Genomic DNA, 22740 nt, shown 5'->3' with positions numbered 1-22740 from the left:
TGACAGGCAGGTCCTCAGAACCAAACTCAGGTCATCGCATTTGCTAGCAAGTATCTATTGACAAAACTATTTGGCAGCCTAAGCAAAATTAATTTCCGATAAGTTATCCAATACCAAGTGGTTATTCCTGGAATCTTATACAGAGTACCAATGATGTAGGCTCTAAGGCCAGTAAAAGGATGGACTTGGTCACAAGATAAAGGCAAACAGGCAAGAAGCAAAAGCTTCCTTCTTCGACATCCCTATCGAGGCATCCAGCAGAAAGTGTGGCTAAGATTAGATCTGGGTTAAAGTCTTGTGTTTCCCACCTCAAAAGATCTAGTTGGTATGTCTTTTTACCTGAAAGATCTGGATTAGAAGTGAGTTTTTCTACTCCAAATTAACCAAAAATCCCTCACAGGTATGTCTTCTACTCGTGGCTTTTAGTTCCAGATTTAATCAAGCTGACAACCAAGAATAGCTATTATATATATACACGCATACATACACATGTAACAATAATCAAAGAAAAAAAAGGCCATGAATTTGAAAGAAAGCAAACAGGGATACATGGAAGGTTTTGGAGGAAGGAAAGTTAAATGGAAAATTATAAAATTATATTATTACCTCAAAAATGTAAAAATAGTTTTTATGTTTTTGAAATATGCTTGTGTGTGTGTGTGTGTGTATGTGTGTGTGTGTGTGTGTGTGTATGTGGATTGTGTACTGATTTATGTATAAGGGCAATAAATGACAGAGCCACCACATACATATAGGAATCAAAGGGCAACCTTCATGGGTTGTCCTTTACTTTTTTTTTCTAAGATGCTATTTTTGCTGCTATTTAAACTAGGCTTCGCTGACTCATGAAGGTCTATACAGTCTCCTGTTTAAACCTTCTGTCTCCCCATAGAAGTGCTCTGAGATTATAGACATGCATACAACAGTGTCTGGCTCTTAAAATTGGGTTGTTGGGATAGCCTAGCAAGTACTTTTACGCGCTGACCCATTGCCAGACTTTTGAAAGAGACCGTTTTAGAAAAAAAAGATACTGTGTTATGCTTTTTAAGAAGTGCATGATACTTGGCTGAATTTACTTGGCTGAATTTTGAAGTAATCAAGACTTTAGAGTGTTAAAGGAAAGTGAAAAATAGAAAAACAAAGCGAAGAAAAGCACAAGAAGACAGAAATCCAAAACCAAAACCAGAGTATATTCCAAGATATTCCATTAATTTGGGAAACATTTAAAGGGCATGGATAATTTAGTTTACATTTGGATATGAAAAGTACAGGGATGTTATGGATACTCTAGTTTCTAGCCTAGAGCAGATACTGCCTGAGTTGTATACAATATGGATACCCTTTCAAATATATACATAAATTCTGTGTTCCAGGTACCACAATAGCAAAGTGTTAATCAAAATAGGAGATTTGGGCCGCTTTGTAAAAAACCAGGTGTCTGTAATGTGTGGGATTAAAGCTGTGTCCTCTGTTCTCTTTTATAGACCAGTATGTCTAGTTTATTTTACTTTATTTTATTTTATTTGCATTCCAATGTTGATTCTCTTCTAGTTTCCCCTCTCTGAGTTCTTCACTCCATTCTCCCTCCCCTTTGCTTCTGAGAGGGTACTTCCCCATCCATCTACCCACTCTCACATTACCTGTGCCAGTATCCCTCTTTCTTGAGGCATCATGTTTCTACAGGATTAGGTATGCCCTTTCTCACTGAGATCAGACAAGGCAGTCCTCTGCTACATATATGCCAGGGGTCATGGGCCAGCTCATGTCTATTCTTTGGTTTGTGGCTTAGTCTCTGGAAACTCTTAGAGGACCAGTTTTTAGGCCAATTTTGTTGTTGTTGTTGTTGTTTTGTTTTGTTTGTTTTTTTGCTTAGGACTATAACTTTATAGCTTGTTCGTATAATTTTAAATCAAGGGTGGTGGTGTTACCTCCAGTAGATTTTATGTTTATGTTTAAGGATTGTTTTTGATATAATGAACATTTTTTGCTTCTATATAAATTTTAAGATTATCTTTTAAAAGTTCTATGAAAACTTCCTTTGGAGTTGTAATAAGGATTCTATTGAGTCTGTAGATTGATTTTGGTAGAATGGCCAGTTTTACAACATTATTTCCACCAGTCCTTGAACATGGTAGGTCTTTCTATCTGCTGGTGTTCTCCAATTTCTTTCTGTAATGCCCTGTGTAAGAAACTTGAGCATCTATAGTCATCAGACCCCAAAGGAATCTATCTATCTATCTATCTATCTATCTATCTATCTATCTATCTATCTATCTATCTAGATTATATACATATATAGTGTCTATAGAATGTCTCTCATTCACTTATCAGTAATTCTCTGAGTGTTTTAATGTTGGTTGTTAAAAAATCCCTTTGTTTATGGCAATAAGGCACCATTCACTTTGTGAACTCAGGTCATGTTCAGTGATGTATTGGTGCAATATAGTCATCCTCAATTTAAAACAATACTGAAAGCTATTTACTTGCCTTAGAAGTTGGACACAGGTCTCTTCAGTTCTTTTAAACTGTTTTTTTTTCTTTTGCTATTCATTCAACATTTTAATAATAATGTTTATGGTTTTCTTATATTAACTCAAATTCTAGCATATTACAAATGATCTCCAAGAATCATTTGGTCTTTACCAGTTGTAATGGCTCTTTTAAAATATTTCAATTTTGATATAAAAATTTAAAACATACACGCATTATTTTTGATCAAAAGTAATGTTACTTTGCATTTGGTAATCACATTTATTTAACAAAGGCCTCTCAGATTTCAAAACTACAATTAGAAACTTGCGGTGTAGGCTTTGATGCTAGTGTTGTCACTTGGGGAGTCCATTCTGTGATGGAACACTAGTTCTGCACATTTTAGAGGTTTTAATCAGAAATGTTGCAGAAGAAATAGTCTTTTTATTTTAAGGATAGAAGGCTTTTAAATTGCTTATTTCAACTGGAGAAGGCCCACGTTTGAATCCAGGCATATTGTTGAAATGCACTATTAGTATAATCCCTCATTTTCTCCTCAATTAAAGACTTATCTGTATTCTCTCATTCACTTATCAGTAATTCGCTGAGTGTTTTAAAGTTGGTTGTTAAAAAAAAATCCCTTTGTTTATGGCAATAAGGCACCATTCATTTTGTGAACTTTATAAAACCACCCTCTGCCAGTTTTGGTCTTTGAGAATAGCTCTAAAGATGTGTTCCCACAGTAATTACTGATTCCAGAGATGTTCATTAAAGAATGAAGTCAGAGGCAAGCGATTGAAACAATTGTATCCCACCAAAGCCAGCTTTATTGCCACCTTCCCTGCATCTACAGCCCTGTGAATAGAGTTGGGGGGTACCCATTGGAAAACATTGCACAGTATTTGTACTTTTGAGTGATAATACATGTTTCTATTTAAATCAAATTTTCTGTAAAGGATTAGTAGAAAGCCAGGATACTTTTAATGTGTGCTCAGCTGTCCATCATATACTTTCTGAGATTGGATACTGGTCTACTATTCCTATGTTCTATTGCCCACAGCCCAGGCCAGGATGGCTAAAGGAAGTAAACCCCTAAAGATAAATCAAGTCTTATTGGAGAAAAATAAAATGGAAAAACAACAATGATTTTTACAAATGGCTTTAAAGTTGTCTATTTCATATCCATGGCTGTGGGATGCCGGGAGATGAATTTGAATGTTGTGGTAGCTTGCTGTCAGAACCCAAGTTACTGGAATGTGTTTAGGTATTGCACAATTATCCTGCAATTATGGTTTGGCCTCCTACTGAGACTTAATAGGCAAATACAGTGACAGACTGAGGGAGAGATTTTGTGTATCAGCCTTCACTGAGATAACTGTATATAAACCCTTTCCAGAAGCGAAGACTTATTTACTTCTAGAGCATGAGAAAATACAATGGACAAAGGAAGGAAATCTGAAAGCGTGGGTTTGGATGCATACCCTACATTTTTAGGTGCTAACCAGGCTAGAGCCCACCACTGGTAATGAGCACCTTCCATCCTTGTTTGCATGAAAAAGTCATGGCTGACTCAACTTGGAGCAGCTTTCTGGTCTGGGCTTCCAGATGTGAATTCTTTCATTGGCATTATTATCCTGCTTTTGTTTAGTTGGTATTATTTCATCTAGATTTCATATATAAATGTAGCTTAGTCCCATCATAATGAACATTTGATTGATTGGCCTTTGAAGAAAGATTTTACTCGAAAGCATAAAGGTAATGACTACCTCAAAACTTAACATTGAAAATCTATAGGGAAAATGGCAGGAAACACAGCAAAGATTCTGTGGATGAACAAAGAAGCAGGGAGAACCTGGCATTATGATATCCAAAAACATTTCTTTGGAATCTGGGCAGTCAGTGTTTGAAGTCTGTTGAGAAATCATGGACTTCTTCCAAGCCTCATCCTTTTCATCTGTAAAACAGGAATCTTAACGTGACCTGCCTCAACTATTTTGCTGTTAGACAAAAAAAAAAAAAAAAGGTTATATTGATCATTGATAAGTCAAGGTTCTTTGTTGTTTGTTAGCTTTCGTTTTGTTTCCTTGGAGTCTCAGGTAACCACAGTCCACTGTGAACTGGCTGTCTGGCAGAGGGTGACCCTGAATTCATCCTCTCACTTCAATCTCCAGAGTGCTGTGATTGCAGGCATATCTCATCATATCTGGTTTTGTATAGTTTTGATGATCAAACCTGGGGATTCAGACATACCAGGGTTATCGTTCTACCAACTGAGAAAACTTGAGATTCTCTTTAAAAACATTTTGGGTTACTGACACAGTAAGTATTAGATCAATGTTAGTTCTTATTCACTACAACCAGAGTCCCTTTTCTTTTAAAATTATTCTAATACATATGCCCACTACCAAAGTGTTAAAAAATATTTCTGTGTTTCCATCATTAATATAGCCATTCTGTACCTTCATTAAAATAGGATCTCATTTTATGTTTTACTTCATAATCTGTGTAGTTGTTGTCGCTAGCTACCAGTGCATGGATGTGTCCATCAATAAACATGTATTATGTTTCAGGTAGCCCATAATTCATGCAACAATCCCCAGAATCTTAAATATTCTCTGTGACTTTGAATAAGAGGTGCCTTTAATCAACCTATTCTTGTTTACCAGCACTGGCCTGTTTGGTCTATCATTAAAACTGAATGGAGATTTGCATAATGCTTAGATCTGAGTGATGGTTTTCCAGACACATATGATGCTGAGTCCCAGATCTAGAGCCCCCTTGGATACTTAGTTCTCTATTCCCACTCTGGAGTCTCGCTTTATGCTGAAGTCTGAGTCCTATATCTGGAGCCTCATTTGATGCTTATGTCTATGTTCCAGCCATGAAGCTAATGTGTGTGCCAAGAGAGCTGGCCAGTAAGCTCCTGGCAATTCTAATGTTTCTTCCTCTCGTCTTACCTTAGCAGCTCCAGAACTATAGATGCCCATTACTGCATCTGGCAATCTTGTCTTGGGGATCTGGACTTATGTTCTATTACTTGCAGAACTCTCCAGCCTATGATTTACTTTCTTACCACTTCTGAAGGTTCAGGGGCTCTCTGTCAATACTTTGGTACCACATAGACTGATGCAGGAGGAGGGTTCAAGGACAGCAGAATATTCTCTCTTTGGAAAGACAAAATTTGATAGTACTAGTAAAACTGAAAGGATTCTATTTATTTTTCACCAAGAGTTTTGTTGGAATACCATTTCTACAATAACTACTTGAATTACCGTTATTAGATGTTTTGGGAGGGCGCTAGTTTTCTAAGGTGTCATCCATAACATGCTTACCAAATAAATAAGTAAACAAGGTGCAAGTAGCCTTGATATTAGTTGTGTTTATATCATTTTTATAAATTACAGTATGTGCACTTTCCATTATATATAGATCAGACAGAATCTATTTGTAAGGAACTAGTTTTATATAATTAAAAGACTATTAATTACAGTTAATTTGATAAAGAAAGTCTATTTTTTTCTATTAACTTAATACCATCCTGATAAGTTCTAATTTGAGTTACTTTAATTGTCCTTTCAGTATCTGTAGTATATTAATATAGACATGAATTTTGAGAAGAACTGTAACAATTTAGGTAACTGAAATGTCATTCTCGTCATATAACACCCGCAGATATGCTAATGAATAAGGTCAAAAATAAAGAACTGAGGAATTGCAGGCTACTTGGACCATTGAGTGATGGAGAGTTTGTCTTCCCCAGGGATGAACCCCCTAATATCGTACTAGGTGGTCAGCCCTGAAGTCATATACTTTTAAGCAACACTCAATGAACTCAGCCATAGTATTTATACAGTTATGACTTAATATGTGTATGTATGCCACAATAATAATCAATGAATTTGAGACAAAAATTTGAGAGGGTTTAACGAGGGACATGGGAAGAGTTGGAGGGAGGAGAAGTGATGTAAATTTATTTTAATTAAAATTTGTAAATTTAATTAAATACATTTTTACTGACAGCTAAGAAAGCCAGTTGGCTCTTTGGAAGAAGTTAATATGTGAGATAATTTAATTGCCAAAAATAAGCATGTAATTTTCTTCCATAACCCCCATAGGGAACAAAGAAGACAGTGTAGTTTAATATAGGCATGTTTTGAAAATCGAGTTTTCCTTACACATGTATATATGATTTTACTAAATATCTTATTCCATACGGGTGTCATTAAAGGAATTTATAAAAATTGTATAGGCTAATCTGACTTGACACAATATTTTTAATACGTCCTTTTTCTTTTAATTATGAGCATCTCAGTCACTATATTATGGTATCAAATATTCTCCATCCTGTTTATTTCCACTAAAAGTTTCCAAATTATTTTAGGATTAGCATAACTTTGTAGTAATCTGCACTGTAGGGTAGCAGTTTTCAACTTTAGCTGAACATGAAAACCACCTGGGGAGATTTAGAACCCCTCTGCCAAAGACAGCACAAACCAATTAAAGAGAAATATTGACTCCTAGAATGCTGGCCATATGATCTTGTACAATTCCCTTGGCAATTCCAATGTACAGCCAAGTTTAGCCAGTAGTGTTATTTGGAAAGAAATGTTTAGCTTTTTAATTTTTTTCCCAATTAGACATTATTACTGTATGCTTTCCAGGAAGGGTCGCTTTTGTTCAGTTGTACACTGGAAGCAAAACTAAAACTAAAACTAAAACAACATTCTGGTTTTGTTTTCACTTGATGTGAAAGCAATGCACTGTCAATAAAATAAAATTTTCAATAGATACCTTGGTGTTCTGGTGAGAGAAGTTGATGGCAGGCTTCCAGTTGAGGATGTAATACTTTCACGGTGGATGGGGAGTTGTCTGAGGGAGGAAATCTGTCTTTATTGGCTTGCACTCGACCTTTGTCCTTGTAAGCATAAAGTGCCTCTCTTGAAGTGTTTATAATGTACAGCCAAATTGTCCATTAATGACTCATACTTCACTAACCTATAAAAGTTCTGTGCACTTAAACCAAGCGAGCCACATGAAACAGTAGAATCATTAGTTGTGATTCAACAGTGACAGGATATGGGGAAGCTACAGGTTTTCTTCTGCTTACATGGCTCTTCACTGAGGGACGAAATATAAAATGTAGTGGTTTGGGGTATCTTTTATCCACCCATAAAATAAAGTTCAGTGATCTGAATTCTCCTCTGATCCATGAAGAGGTGGGTCCTACGTAGTCTTGTGCTGAGAGTGGGACTGAGAACCTCCTACGTCTTTTTTTCATTTTTTCTTTTTTTTCTAGCATATACTTGTGAAAAGATATGGGCTGGAAATCTCAGTTTTTAAATGTGAAAAGTGAGTCCCCAGTGACCATTTAAAAAGAAGGGGTTATATAAGTTTCCCTTCTATTTTGAGGAGATAAAGACTAGATTCTAATTCTATGTGTCATTTTACAACACTGTTCACATTACAGGATGATCACCGCAAATCTGAGAATTCTAAAATTCAAAATACTCTGAAATGTCAAGACTTTCGATTTTGAAAGAGACAACGTTCATGGAAATGTTCACATTTGATCTTGTCTGATGTCTCATACTAAAAAACACTGCATTGCTTCCAAGCTATGAGGTGTGAATGAAACACATATGGAAACACACATAAACATGAGTTCAGAGTGGGCCTTGTTTTCAAAATACCTCATAACGTCTATCCATTATTTTAAAATCTGAAAAAGAAATTCAAGATCCCTTAAACATCTGATCCAAACATTTTTCATACAGAATAATATACCTATATTGTATAATATTAAGAGTAGGTAAAAATTAATCAGTGGGTTGCTCTAATTTCTGTGGCATTTTATTGTGTATCTTAAAAGTGTTTTTTTCTCATTGACTTCTCAAATAGTATTTACAAGTCATTAGCTTCCTAGATTTTTAAGAATTAAATGTTTTCCCTGAAAATTCTTTGCTCATATTTTTTATTTTAGATTTTAGAATTTTCAGATTAGAGGTGATCGGTTCTTTGAGGAGAAATTACACTCAGAAGTCTCTAGATTGGCTGCTATGACAGTTATTCTTCCATTTAAATGCAATTTTATTGAGGTTTAGTTGAAGCTTCAAACTGATGCCCAATTGCAGGACAGCATGTACCGTTAATTTTGTGAGTTGGATTTGGGTGCTAAGTTGCAAAGTACACAAAGTCTGCTTTCTCCTTTCAAATACTGTGGCTTGCTATTTATCTAGTGATTTCTCTCCCATTGTTGTTTCCTTAGGCAGGGTAAATTTAACATTTCTTCACATGGTTAAAGTCTGTGGTAGCTATTTGGTAGACTATGAACTCAAAACTTGTGAATATTTCTATATAGCCAAGCAGATATGATGACTATACTGTAATGGTTATGTCTAGTAAATTTATCTGAAGAGTATTATATCATTTGTTCATGTACAAGAATGTTGTTCTTCCCCATTGCATCTAAATTGATGTTTAATGAAACTTGTTACTTATTGAAAGTTAGACTTCAGGTGACACTGAAAAAATGAAGTAATATTTTCAGTTAATGAATGAAGTGCCATAGTCTATGGCTTCATTATGCTTCCCTCCTTGCTTCAGAGAGCTCTTGAAATACAAGATACGATGTAATGTATAGGTAAGCTAATTTAAACATTGCCTTTAAATACAGGCAGTGGGAGATTCTTACTGTGTTTAATCAAGGGATAAGTGTGGGAAATATTTCCCTGTAGGTGAGAGGGTTAAGCAAGATGTAGCATGCAAATTGATCATATTTTAGTACAATAAAAAGTAATAGGGAGCTGTGTTTAAGGTAAGACTATAAAATCGGTGAAACAAAGTTTAATGAAGCACACTCTTACAATTTACTTTGAGTATCACTTAGATAATATTAACAACATATTTTACAAAGACATTTGCATTAATTCTTAGGGGCATACTTTTACACTCATTATGGATCATGCTTCATAAGCCAAATCATATTCCATGGATGACTCAGAGAAGTTTTTCTTTTAAAATTCTATAAAGTTAGCTTAACGAAAAAAGTCTAAAATGTTATAGACTCAGTGAAAAACATATTTCTACAAGTGAAAAAGCAATTTTGAAAAAAATATTGAAAAATTAAGTTTAACAGAATATGCATTTCCTAACTGGTGCTGGATCATCTTGTACAGTCTAACATGAAAAATCCATCTTGCTCTTTGGTGGAGTCTGGAACTTGGTTCTGAATCTTCACAGGAATCCTTTGTCTTTCATTACTGACTTTCTCACTGTTTTAATATTTGGTGTTTTTCCTGAAAATTCGTTCCTCATATCTTCTGTTTTAGATTTTAGGATTTTCAGATTACAGATGATTGATTATTTAGTAAGAAATTATACTTGATCTGGTGTGGATCAAATGTGCAGCCAAGAGAGGTCAGCTATGATCAAGGAAGATAGTAGCTTATGACTGTGAGCTACTCGAGACTCTATAAACCCTTGCAAAGGAAGAGAAACATAAACATCAGCACAAGAAACACTCATTACAATCATGCAAGACAATTGGGAAGAATAAGAATAGTTTAATTGTAGTCACATAGATTGGACTATCTATCTAAGAAAAAAAACTGAGAAAACTGGTTTAACATATGTAACATGACCAAGATAATCATCCCATTCCTCATGAGGGTTCATTTCGTTGTAGTACATTTGACTCATCCATCATGTCAGAAACTTCTTGGATTCTTATTTTGCTATTTCATCATTTGAACGTTTCTATTTATTGCCTGATCTTCTTGATTGTATGAAGAAAGAGAAAGATAAATCTAGCATTTGCATTATTCCTTCTAATTGCCACAAAAGTAAACTGATTTGAAAAGGCATAAAGTCTACAGTGTCTAAGACATGGACATCACGTTAAAGAGAGGATATCATTCAGAATATAATTATATAAAATGTGAATTATAGTTGATCAAACCCAAAACATTTCACACAGATGAGCAAGGAAAATGATGCTCAGAAGAGTAGAACATATACTTCATGCTACAAATTGTTTCCTCAAACACTAAAACAAGAACCACCGTATTGAAATTCTCAACTTAGCTTTTGAAACTATATATTAAAATCAGGCAGATCTGATGTACGCCCGACAATAAGGCACTTCTATGAAAATGCAGCTAGGGGACTTTAAGGGTCCTCAAGGCTTATCTTCATGATACTTTTAAGCACTCATCTACTATCCATGTATGACTCAAGATATTTTAGATCAACACTGATATTGATATAGAACTCTGTGTTATATGGAAGATATACAATCAGAATTATGGGTAAATGTTCAGATATTTTTCAGCTTATTTGTAGCTATGGGGTAGCATAGAAAATTTGTAAGCATGAGGCAAAGAGTTAACGAAGTGCCCAAATACAATTATAAATAAAACTTTAAGCAGATGGAAAACTAGTACAGTAAGAAACATAGGCAAAACTTCACCTTTTCAAGATAAATTGTTAAAAAGATGAGTTCATTTACTTTTAGGGAGAATAATTATATCTTCAATATCACTTATTTAGCTAGAATTCTCTTTTATAATGAGTTGATGGAAAGAATGAAAGTTACAGTATTTTTGCTGATGTTGGTTAAAGATTTCTTCCCACTCATGTTTTTATTTTAAGGATAAACAATTTGTGCTGGTTTTTATGGGTTTAGTAACACATTAACAAGAAGGAGAACATATTAATGCATTTCAGTGATTAGGGTATTTTTATATAATCTTAAAGCTGCTGGGAAAAGATTTTCAGGGAGGCAACAGGACCTTGTATAGAATCAGCATGCTTATATATTTAATCAATGCAAAATATTTGAATAAGAACATTTATATGACCTCATGTATTTGTAATAAACTCCATATTACATTTGACATAAAAATATCTGGATCATTCTCTCCTACTCTTTTGCTATTTGTATATGACATTACAACAAATTACTTTATTTTCTTAGGTATTATCAGTGAAAACACAGATTAGATATAGATAACATATAAATATAGATATAAATATTAAGATAGAGATATAGATGCACACATATGTATATATAAATATATATTATCTTCTAGCTTTGATGAATATTAATTGAATGTGAAAATATAAATTCTAATTTATTAGAAGACAGTAAAATCTTAAATTCTATCCCTAAACATTCAAAATAAGCAACTAAATATTTCATGTCTAATTATCTTGGTTCTTGTCTTACTGTCTTCTCTCTTTGGGGATTCCTAACAACTCACACAGACAATAAATAAAGAAATAAGTAAATAAGAAGGAACAATTTAGAAACCCCAAATAGAAACTTATTTCCAGTGTCCCAGATTGAACCTGTGACGTGAGAGTTGCTCCAGGTTGTTTCCATTTCCTGCCCATGTCCCTCGCCAGGAATCCAAGCAAGCATACTGTATAGGTCAAATTTAAAATGAAGAGAAAAGGAGAAGAGAGAAGCACTATTTTTAACTGCGGGGAAGGCCACTATTTTAAAAGAGAAAGCAATGTGCTGACTTCCAACTTTTCCGGACAAGCGTGATCTGCTTCTCTCCCACATTGCCTTAAGATTTCTGTGTTTTGATGACTGGATCCACAACAAGAAATGAGTAGCATACAGTACTTTTGTATTTTCAAGTTTAGCAATGAAAAGACAAAGAACGAATGTGGAAACTTGGGGCCTAGTAGATGAGAACCGAGCTGATCCTGTATCCAGCTCCACGGTGCTATCCTCTTTTGACTCCTCTCCTTTTTTGTCTTTATTCAATATTTTAAAAAGCAGAGTGTAGAGGGGAATGTAGATTTTTAGTGACACCTCTCTCTGGTGCCTACTTCACCCTTTATTGTGTGCCAGCTGTATGTTAGACCATTTACAAATCCGTTACTACTTGCAGATCCAGCTCATGGCAACATTGCATCTTCAGACAGGACAAATAAGACATGGACGTCTCAACAACAACAAACCAAGCAAACCCTACTTGAGAACAATAACTATTTGGGTAATAAGTCATGATATGAGGAAAGACAAAGATGAGAATTATTTTCAAAAGGATGTTAAACCAGTTGAAGTTTTGCTCTTTACAATCTCAATTAAGCTGTAACATACACTCTTGTGAAAGGATCTACTGAATGTCTTGGACTCATAAAGGAGGGAAGGCCTATTTAGTTAATTTTAAATTGTCAGCTCTTTTCCTCCCATTCTTTAAGTAAAATAAACTATTTTGCAGAAGAAGAGGGTTAAGAAAAGGCCCAAGTGAGTCATTCCAATTTGTTTCCACATTCTGAACAATCAATAAAGGAATTTATTGCCTCATTAGGCATTCTGAGTAGATTTCTGGAAACCTGGGTGACGTAAGACCAAAAAGCAACCCAGAAAGATGTTTTGAAAGTGGTGGTATCTGAATTGTGTTTGAGACTGCAAGTTGTCTGCCTATTAGGCTGCCCTGACGTGGTGATGTTTTAAGAAACGGTGGCAGGCAGTGAGTGGGCTGGATCCAGATGTAGGAGGAGAATGAGATGGAAACTCTATTTTTATCAAGTTGTGAACAAATAGTGTAATCACTGGCATATAAAAATATTGTAAAGTGATAGAGGAGAGACAGTTGGAAGGGGTCTCAATTACAGATATCCATAGGCTCTTCTCAAAGAAAATGCAAATCAGGTCATTGAACTGGATGATAAGCAAGGCACACAGCATGACAGCATCCCAACTTCCTCCTTCAGCTCCCTCACACTTTGCTTAGCTGCTATTTAGCCCAAATGCACATGCTCCAAATTACAGTCATCCCTCCCTGGCTTCCAGGCAGCTGTAAGGACTCTGTCTCCCTGTGTGATTCAGAGACTCACTAGATGTGCCATGAAGGTAGGTCCCATGCCTGCGATCATTTTGTAGAAATCTGTCTTAACCCTTGAGATGATAGAAAATCAAACTGGCTATGAGGAAGAGAGTATGGTTATGTTTGTGAGTGAATGTTGTTTTTGTTCTTAAAATTTAAACAAATGTTTTTCAAGGAATGAAAAGGAAAGTGAAGGATAAATGATTTTTTTTTATTATGTAGAAAATAGTGATGTGTTTTGCTTAACTAATACTTTGGCAGAAAAACACATTTGTCGTGATCAGTTTGCCCTGCATCAAAGGGCTTGATGAATTGACCATAATCAGCCATAAAACAATGAGAGTTTAGGAAGTTTTCAAGATAAAATGACTAAACAATTTTGCTTCCCATAGTGAATACTGTGTGTGTGTGTGTGTGTGCAAAAGAGAGAGAGAGAGAGAGAGAGAGAGAGAGAGAGAGAGAGAGAGAGATTAACAGAGTATCTGATTTTTGAGATGTGATAGAAACATAATACTTTAATATGAATTCTGCTTATTTTACTCTAAGACAAATTTCTTACCAATGGTTAGTGTTATTAAAAGTTTACAAATTGAGACGTTCTGTATTCATCCTTTACTCTTGCAGTTCTAACATCTTAACTGCGATTTTTCAATCCATCAAAATCTAGAGAATAAAAGTCAAGAGAAGAAAGCTGTGTTTGGTTCAGGACTGAGACAGAAGCATCTGGAGCACATTTCATTCTAGTATGGTGGATCTCTCTTGGTATCTTTTTCTTCTGCTAAAAAAAAGTGGCATTTGTGGTACATAACTTCAAATTGTCCTTGAAGTTTTTAAGGACAATCAATAAATTTAAATTTGTGTCACAAGGGAGAGTACAATCTACTTATAACTTGAATGAAAAAATTAAAGCAGAAAAATGCTGATTAACCTCTTTCTAATTAACATTACAAAAGTTCCAGATCTGAGATGCAGTTAAATGTGAATGTTTCCTACTTTGTATATTCTTCTACATATTATATTTTTCTAAAGGAATATAGGGTATTATTTTGTTGTGATTATTTATTGACTGTTAAGTTCCTTAAGTCTGTCTGTCCCTAGTTGATCAGTTGAATAACTATTTAATTGATGGGCAATGTATGATAGCAGATTGCCCGAAAGTACTTAATTTAGAGAGCCCAGACTGTACCTGGTATATAGTAACTGCTCAACAAATGTTCATTCAGTGACTAAAATCATTCAGGAGAAAAAAAACTAGACTATACCATTATAAAACTTAAAAGGAAATATTGACATAGATCTAAAAATATTTTCATAGCATTGGTGAGGAAATACAAGAAAGCTTTCCTTGGAGAAGCTGTGACAGTCTTAGAGATAGTCAGGATTTAAGCTGAGTTGGTATTCCAGCAACACTAAAACCACATGTTAACACTAACTTATGTGTGTTGTTGTTCACATAAAGTAGGAGGTCAGTTATTCAGAGAGAGAGAGAGAGAGAGAGAGAGAGAGAGAGAGAGAGAGGGAGGAGGAGATTGGGGTTTCTTTTGGTATTAGCACCTGCCAGTGCTGACAGTGCACAGTAGATCTTTGTAAATGACACATTTCCCATTGACATTTTAGAGACTCTAGTATCATATGTTTCTCTAGTCATTGCCCTTGCCTCTTGGACCTCCTCTCCATCTCAGAACATTTTTTTGGACTTACAAGCATACAATGTGATCTAAGAGGCTATTTATATCTGAACACAGAATCACAAATAATAATTAACATTATAAAAAATATTAAACACATTGAGACCAAGTTCAGTTCTGAACCTAGACGTATAAGGTTCAAACCTTGGCAGTGACAATGACTGGCTATACATGACCTTGAGCTATTTCCATACGTACTCCCTCTAGGTTTGGGAGATAGTGTTACTATTTCTCCTAGATGTGTTGAGAAAATAAAAGGAGTTAATTCAGCTGTGGCTTCTCATGATGACTCATAGATTATTGTAGTTGTTGTTGTTGTTGTTGCTTAGGGGAGGGAGTTAACACAATTATTGCTCTTCTCTTTCAGTGCCTTCTTTCTGATCTTGTGAATGCTGCTGCTTTGTCAAAACCTCTTACTCCTTCTAAAAAGAGCATGTGGTATTTTTTTTCTATTATTTTAGAAACAGATATTTTATACAATATATTCTAATTACAGTTTCACTCCTCCATCTCTTTCCAGATCTTCCCCATTTTACCACCCACCCAAATGCATACCCTTCTCCCCCTCTCTCTGTCTCCATCTCTCATGAGAGTATAAATAAGAAGCTATAATCATCATAATGATAATAGTAATCAAATAATAATAATAATAATAATAATAACAATAAATAAAGTCTGAATAGGATACAACAAACAAACAGAAAAAAGTCAAAGAAAAATCTCCAAAAACACATATAGACACAGAGATATACACATTTGCACACAGAAGTCCATAAAAACACAAATCTGGAAGCCATAGTATATATACAAAGACCTGTAAGGTTAATTTTTAGAAAGGCTTCACAGAGTATTAGGCAAAGAAACTCAAAAAATGTCATTGAGTTCACCTTATTTGGCTCTCTACCCAGGAACATCGGACCTACCCTTAAGAGTGATTTGTGAGAATCCTTTGGGAAAAAAGCAGCAAGTTGTTTCACTTGAAGATAGTTTCTGAGTGAGGTGTAGGGCCTTCCACCCACTTTTTCTCTCAGCACTGGAACCCTATTTGACTCAAACTTGTGCAGGCCCTGAGAACACATGCTCTCCTTTGCTAGTCTCTAAGGTTTGACAATTGCTAAACTAATACATTTTCTCATGTTACAGGTAAATGTTCAGGCCTACTGGGATACCCATTGGGGATATCTCAAGTTTCTGAGTCCCTGAATAAGAAAGTGGGCAGGGAAACATGATACTATAGAAGAAGACACTTTGGGTGAAAAAGATTTCTGAGAGTAGATGTTGGTCAATTTTGGAGAAAAGGTCCTGAGTTCACAGTGACCCATGATTGAGTTCTTTTTACCTTATTTGTTCAGTGTTTTATTTATTTGTTTTTTTAAGTACAAGTACTGTTATGTATCAGCCTGGGTGTTGACATTGTCATTGGAAATTCCCCTTAACAACTTTTTTTTTTTGGATATTTATTTACACTTCAGGTGTTATCCTCTTTCTTCATCCCCTCCCCCCAAGAACACCCCCTTTCCACCTTCCTCCTTTTAGCTTTTATACAATTTTAATTACATGCAAGTATTAAGGTCAGTTCTAGGTTGAGGAACTAGCAATACAATAGATGCTACGCAATAAACACAAATAGTCAAGGCAATAAACAAATTCCTGTGATCACTCCTGTGATCACTGTTTCTAAGGGCTTATCAGGATGGCCAAAATATCTGAGCCTACTTCCCTGTCCTAGCCCAAAGTCATTTTCATGCCTGAACCCTACTTCTTTGTTCTAGCCTAAGATTTAGATTCCTGCCTGAAATTACTTCTTTGTTCTAGCCTAATGTCATATTCCTGCCTGAAGCCCATTTTCTTATCCTTGGCCAATGCCAGATTCCTGCCAACCAGCCCCAAAAGCTCTCTGCATTTCTCCCCTTTTATTTCATAAACAAGACTGGGCCTGTCTTAGGTTGTTCTGACAAGAATCCCTTCGTTACCCATCATGGAATATCCATTATCAAAAGCAATGCGCTTCTGTCTTAGGTTGGTAAGCTCTGTGCAGAATCTTACCTGACCTTTGCTTGTCAGACTGTTAAATTAATAACTCTGTCTGGGGGACCATTTTCAGTTTCCAGTCATGTACTTTGGCTGCAATATGTTGATGTTGTTAGAGACAAGCTTTAATACAATGGGCAAGGATAAAAGTATTCCCAGGATTAAAAGAGCTAGCATGATCAAGCTATAGATGCCTTTCTTGAAGCTTGACCAAAATGGAAATACTGACCTCAGGCCATGGATAATTTTATCAGCAGTATCTACAGAGTTGAAGCTCAGTAGAGCAGCATTCCTTAAATTCATAATCTCATTATGCAAAGTTAAAATATCTAGAGTGGTGTTAGAATTATGTCAAATACACTTCAACTATCTTTAAACTTTTTCCTAATCATAATGATTTAGGTTTCAACTCACTAGCATTATTAGAAAGTATACAATCAATGCCACTTACAATAAATACTGTAGAAGAAACAAAAGTATATGCTAATTTGACCCACTCTCTTCTTTACGATCCTTCTATAATTCCTGCCTGAGACCTGTAGACCCAGAAATCCTTTTTTGGCAGGGTGTCTTAACTGAAAGATTATGGATAGTCTTCTATAATCTTTCTATGCTGATGAATGGTATGGTTCATGTTCTATTGGTTGGATCAGAGGATCTGATAGGAGGAAATACTGAAATCTTTATATCACAAGTTTAATCTGAAATTGATATACTCTTGAAGACACATATTTCAAAAGAAAGTTGAAAATACAAGGTTAAAATAAAATTACACTAACCACTGAACTAACCTCTATAGCACTGTCCAACCAAGGGATAGGAGTTGGGCTGTGGAGATGGTTCAGCGGTAAAGTGTTCACTGTGCAAGCTTAATGAACTGAATTTGAATCCCATCACACATACACAAAAGCAAGATGTAGTGGAACAAGCTTAAAATTCTAGTGCTAGAAGCCAGACAACAGGGGGATTCTGGGTAATTGGTGGCCAACTAGCCTAGTCAATAATTAAGTGTCAGCTTCAATGAGAGGCACTGTCTCAAAAAAATAATTTGGGGAGGAATAAAGGAAGACACTCCATGTTAACCTTTAAAGTCAATACATGTAGTATGAGTGGGTGTATCTACTACCCCTCTTATACACATGAAAAAATATGAATTGCTTCAGGAAAGCTGTTGTGATGGCAAATGTTTCAAGAGGTGAGATCCTTTGGTCTATACAGAGGATCGCAGCCAACCATTGGATTGAGTTCAGGGTGCCCAGTGGAGGAGTTAGTTAGAGAAGGGACTGAAGGAGCTGAGGGGGTTTGAAGCTCCATGGTGGGAGCAACAGTGTCAACTGGCCAGATCCCCGGAGCTCCTGGGGACTAGACTACCAACCAAAGAGTACACATGGAGGGACCCATGGCTCCAGCCGCAAATGTGGCAAAGGATGTCCTTGTTGGACATCAGTGGGAGGAGCAGCCCTTGGGCTTGAGAGGTTTAATGCCCCAGTATAGGGGAATGCCAGGGCTGGAAGACAAGAGTGGGTGGATGGGCAGGGGGAGCACCCTCATAGAGGCTGGGGGATGGGATAGGGCATTTCCAGAGGGAAGACCTGGAAAGGGGATAACATTTGAAATGTAAATAGAATATCCAATAAAAGGATAAAAAGGAAAATAAAAAAGAAAGAAAGAAGAAGGAGGAGGAGCAGGAGGAGGAGGAGAAGGAGGAAGAAGAAGAGGAGGAGGACGAGGATCGTGGAGCTGGAGAGATAACTAGTTAGTAGTCCTCTCTGTTCTTTCAGAGGACCTGAATTTAGTCCCTAGCAGCCACATTGGTAAGTTCACAACCACCCCTTTCTCCACTTTCAGAGGACCCCACACACTTTGCTTTCCTACCTCTGTACGTATATCAACATATACCTAACATACAAACATAGACACACAAACAGATAAATTAAAACATAAAAATAAATAAATCTCCAAACATACTGATGTCTCTGTATTAAGAATATGGTAAAAAGAAAGAAAGAAAGAAAGAAAGAAAGAAAGAAAGAAAGAAAGAAAGAAAGAGAGAGAGAGAGAAAGAAGGAATAAATTTAGGGAGGAATCTGGTGGTTCGAGAGATCAAAAGGAAATGAGAATAAGGTTGCAAGCCTTTAGATTATATTATAGCAACAGTACTAAAGGAAAAAATAAAGAAACCCCCAAGATAAACTTACAACTACTGATAATTCAAAAGCAGGCCTTATCTTTGTTTTTAAAAGGTATGGTCTCCTTGCTTGAAGAGAACTTTTAAGCTCTATGGCCCTTTTGCATTTTGCAGATGAAAGTAACCTTGTCTTTATAACATCATCCAGGCTGAGGAACTGTTGAAAATAATGGTTTTACTACATTTTCACTGAGTAGATAGTCTAGCATCCATCCTGAAAATGTATCAGCAGTCATTACAAAATATTTATATTATCTTAACAAAGAATCAGGAGTAAAATCTAATTGTTAATGTCTTCTTTAGAATGTTTCATCCTTTGAACTAGGTCAAAGAAAGGCTGTTAGTTTTAGCTATCATTATTCTGACAGTTGTTACATAAGCATCCTAGATGTCTCATTGGTATAGAAAGTAGCTGGAGAAATAATGAGTCAACAATGCCCCCTTTTATATTATTATTATACCCAATATTATGCCCTGGTACTGTGTATAAGCTATCTCAGTTTTCAAAGACTGGAGGGACAATTTTAAATTCTATAATTTTGTGGAATTTACACTGATTGATTTCTACGTAAATTCGTTTTGTACTGAGTCAAGGGCCATTAATTAAGATAGACAACGAAGTTGGATACATCATTAGATAATAGAAAGAAAACTAACATTTTTGAATGTCAGATTAAAAGTTATCGAAGGTGCCTTGCTGGCTACCTGTAGTTACTTGACTGGAACTTTGATAGAGGAAGCTTAGCCAGTGTCAGTTTTAAGAACAGCTATCTTTGGAGCTGAGGAGCTTCCTTTCCTCTAAGGATGAGACATTGTCCCTTACAGGGATTTCCTCTCTTTGTAGAGAGACTTAATCTCTATGTCTAAGGCAGCTCACTTAGGAAAGTTTTTTTTTTTTTGGTTTTTTGTTTGTTAGTTTGTTTGTTTTCTTCAGAGCCACGGTTTCCACAGCTATAGTAAGCAATGACCCCATGGGGTCCTTTTTATTTTAGTGTCAATTTTTATATGTATTTTTATATTATATGTATGAATATTTTGCCTGCATTTATGTCTACATAGCAGTCGCGTCCAGAGCCTGAGAAAGCCAGAAGTTGGCATCTCATCCTCTGGGATGGAATGACAGAGGGTCAGAGGCAACCCTCTGTTGGTGATAGGAAATGATCCCCTTACTCTGTAAGATCAGTAGGTGTTGTTAACTGCTGTGCCATCTCTCCAGCCCCTGGAATCTCTCTTCATCCATGGGTTCCACGGAGGTGATAGGTTATAATCTACCTGGGAAGTAAGTTATTTTCAGGTCTGACATCATCCACTGGGCTTATTGTCGTGTCCATTATCAGTTTTCCTGGACTTTTTGTATTCTGTCCTTTATTCTCTGGTGTTGAGAACCCCAAAAAAACAAATCCAAAAGTAGATAACTTCCTGTGTCTTGGTCTTATTTCTTTTTACTCATTTCTCCTAATGATTGGAGCATACTGTCTGATGAAGCTTGCAGCAAGCAGTAGCTGAACTTAGAAAGAAATGTAAAGCCACTTAATAATAAGAAACTTAACTATAAATACATCATTATTCATTTTATCTTTCAATTCATATTTTTATGATTCATTTGGACAATAAGAAACATGCCTACTGTTCTGGCTTTCTCCTCAGTTTTATTTCAATTGTGGAACAATCTTTACCTGGTATTTATGGTCCTTTCATTATTCATCACAATATTGGGCTTTGTTTTTTCCTTTTAACCTGATGGTTCCAAGTTTTTAGAAAAAAATTACTTAGGAGGAGAAAATGCTGTCTTACCAAAATAACCATTTTACAATAAAGACACAAAAGCTGCATCTGAACCACACACAAATCATGTTAAGAGTCCTGGGGATACTATTATTATCATCATTACTATTTTAAGACATAATTTAAATTAACCTATTTGTTAGAGATTTGAGTCCTATTATACTAGGAGTATATTCCCCAAGGATACTTGACCACACTGGGGAGATCTTACTTACCTACACACTATCAGGTAGCCCAGATGATCTAGATTATAGAAAAAATGAAGGTTACGAGACAAGTTTAAACTTCGCCTCTCTGGGATCACTCTCTGGGTTTGAACCTATGATGTCTGAAGTTTCTGCTCTGGCATGCATTCTGCAATGCAAGTCCCCACTATGGGCTGCTTTGCAGTAAGTATTTCATCTATCTCACTGGAATAAGAGTTCATAAGAGTTCTCCTCTAAGGAGCTCAAAAAAAGAAGCTGCTACTCCACAGTGGTTACAGAGGAGAGGCCTGGCTTCATAAATTCTTCTGGATTTGGATTCAAATTACAGCCTGTGTTAAGAGAATAAATAGAATTTTTTCTTGACGTTATGCTTTAGTAGATGTATTGTAGTCTGGAATATGAAACCCATGCCCTCAAGAATAGGACAGTCTACAATAAAGGAAAAGGAAGGGTATGAGAATATAGATAGGACAAACTGCAAAAAAGCAGATAGAGAAGCTAAAACATGTCAGCAGGGAAGTACGGAGCAAAGTTAAGAAGTGCTGAGAAAGATGAGAAGAAGAAAATGGCATTATGCCGGTAAAGTACCACATACATCATAGAAAAGTCTGGGGAATCAGGGGTGGTGGGTGTGGGATACAAGAGCCAAGTATGTACTGAAACAGTAGTCTTTGCCTATCAGCCCAGTAGTGTCAATGGCCAGCAATACCATATTGATGCTGCCATCTTGACTAGCATTGCCATGGCTGCTACAACACAGGTACCTACATCTCAGTTGCCTTGAAGCATCCAATGGTTTCTTCACCTGGTGGCCAGGGCTCCACATTGCTTAGTCACAGCCAGTATTCAACTGTCTGCTCACTGTGGGTGGAGGAATAGACAACATAATATCTGTGGTTCAACTCCCAGGCTCTGCCCTGTGGTCTTGGTGTTGAACCCAGACATCTTTGCAGAAAACCTGAGGCTACACTTCCAGTCCCCAACTACACAATGTGCAAAGTTGAAGAGTAGTGAGAAAGGGAGGGAAATGGGTCTTGTCATTTCTATCTTAGCTGTCAGGTTACCGTAATTTTTCTAGTTGCTGTACCAACTCCAGCAACACGAATTCCATCCACAGTTTCCTTGGGGATGGTCACGGAGAGGGCATGAACATAGGAAGAGAATAAACAAATGGGTTTGGAGATCCTAGGAGGCTTGAGTGGCAACTCTCAGGAACTGCCACAAGGTATAGAAAACTGTAAGAACTTAGAAGCATGGATCTTCTATCCTGGCTGGCTGATTGCTAACTAATACAGGTGTTATTTAGGTCCAGTGAATACCTGTAAGCCTTTCTGTTTCAATGTTCTGAAACTAAACATTAGAAAGAGACTCATGCATAACTGGAGAAACAGAGATAGCTTGTAAAGGAGGAATTTCCTAAATTGGAAATATAGCCGAGCTTTGAGAAGAGGTTATTTTATTGGGGTCTTTATACACTATTTGTATGTTTATTCTCTCTCTCTCTCTCTCTCTCTCTCTCTCTCTCTCTC

At 36.2% G+C, this 22740-nt stretch overlaps 1 long non-coding RNA gene across 1 annotated transcript in view; it reads right to left on the bottom strand.

The window, feature by feature from the left end:
• Window positions 1-5558: 5558 nt before the first annotated feature.
• Window positions 5559-22740, bottom strand: part of LOC114612258 — a 38027-nt gene continuing 20845 nt past the window's right edge. The window contains exons 3-4 of the long non-coding RNA XR_003709971.1: window positions 7261-7338; window positions 5559-5633 (exon numbers count right to left, since the gene is read on the bottom strand). This is a non-coding gene — a long non-coding RNA (uncharacterized LOC114612258). The remainder of the gene's footprint in view (window positions 5634-7260; window positions 7339-22740) is intronic.

The sequence above is a fragment of the Grammomys surdaster genome, unplaced genomic scaffold (assembly GCF_004785775.1).
Source record: "Grammomys surdaster isolate TR1022 unplaced genomic scaffold, NIH_TR_1.0 126153, whole genome shotgun sequence".
Taxonomy (NCBI): domain Eukaryota; kingdom Metazoa; phylum Chordata; class Mammalia; order Rodentia; family Muridae; genus Grammomys; species Grammomys surdaster.
Note: the sequence above shows the minus strand (reverse complement) of the source record. Positions and strands in the feature narration are given on the sequence as shown.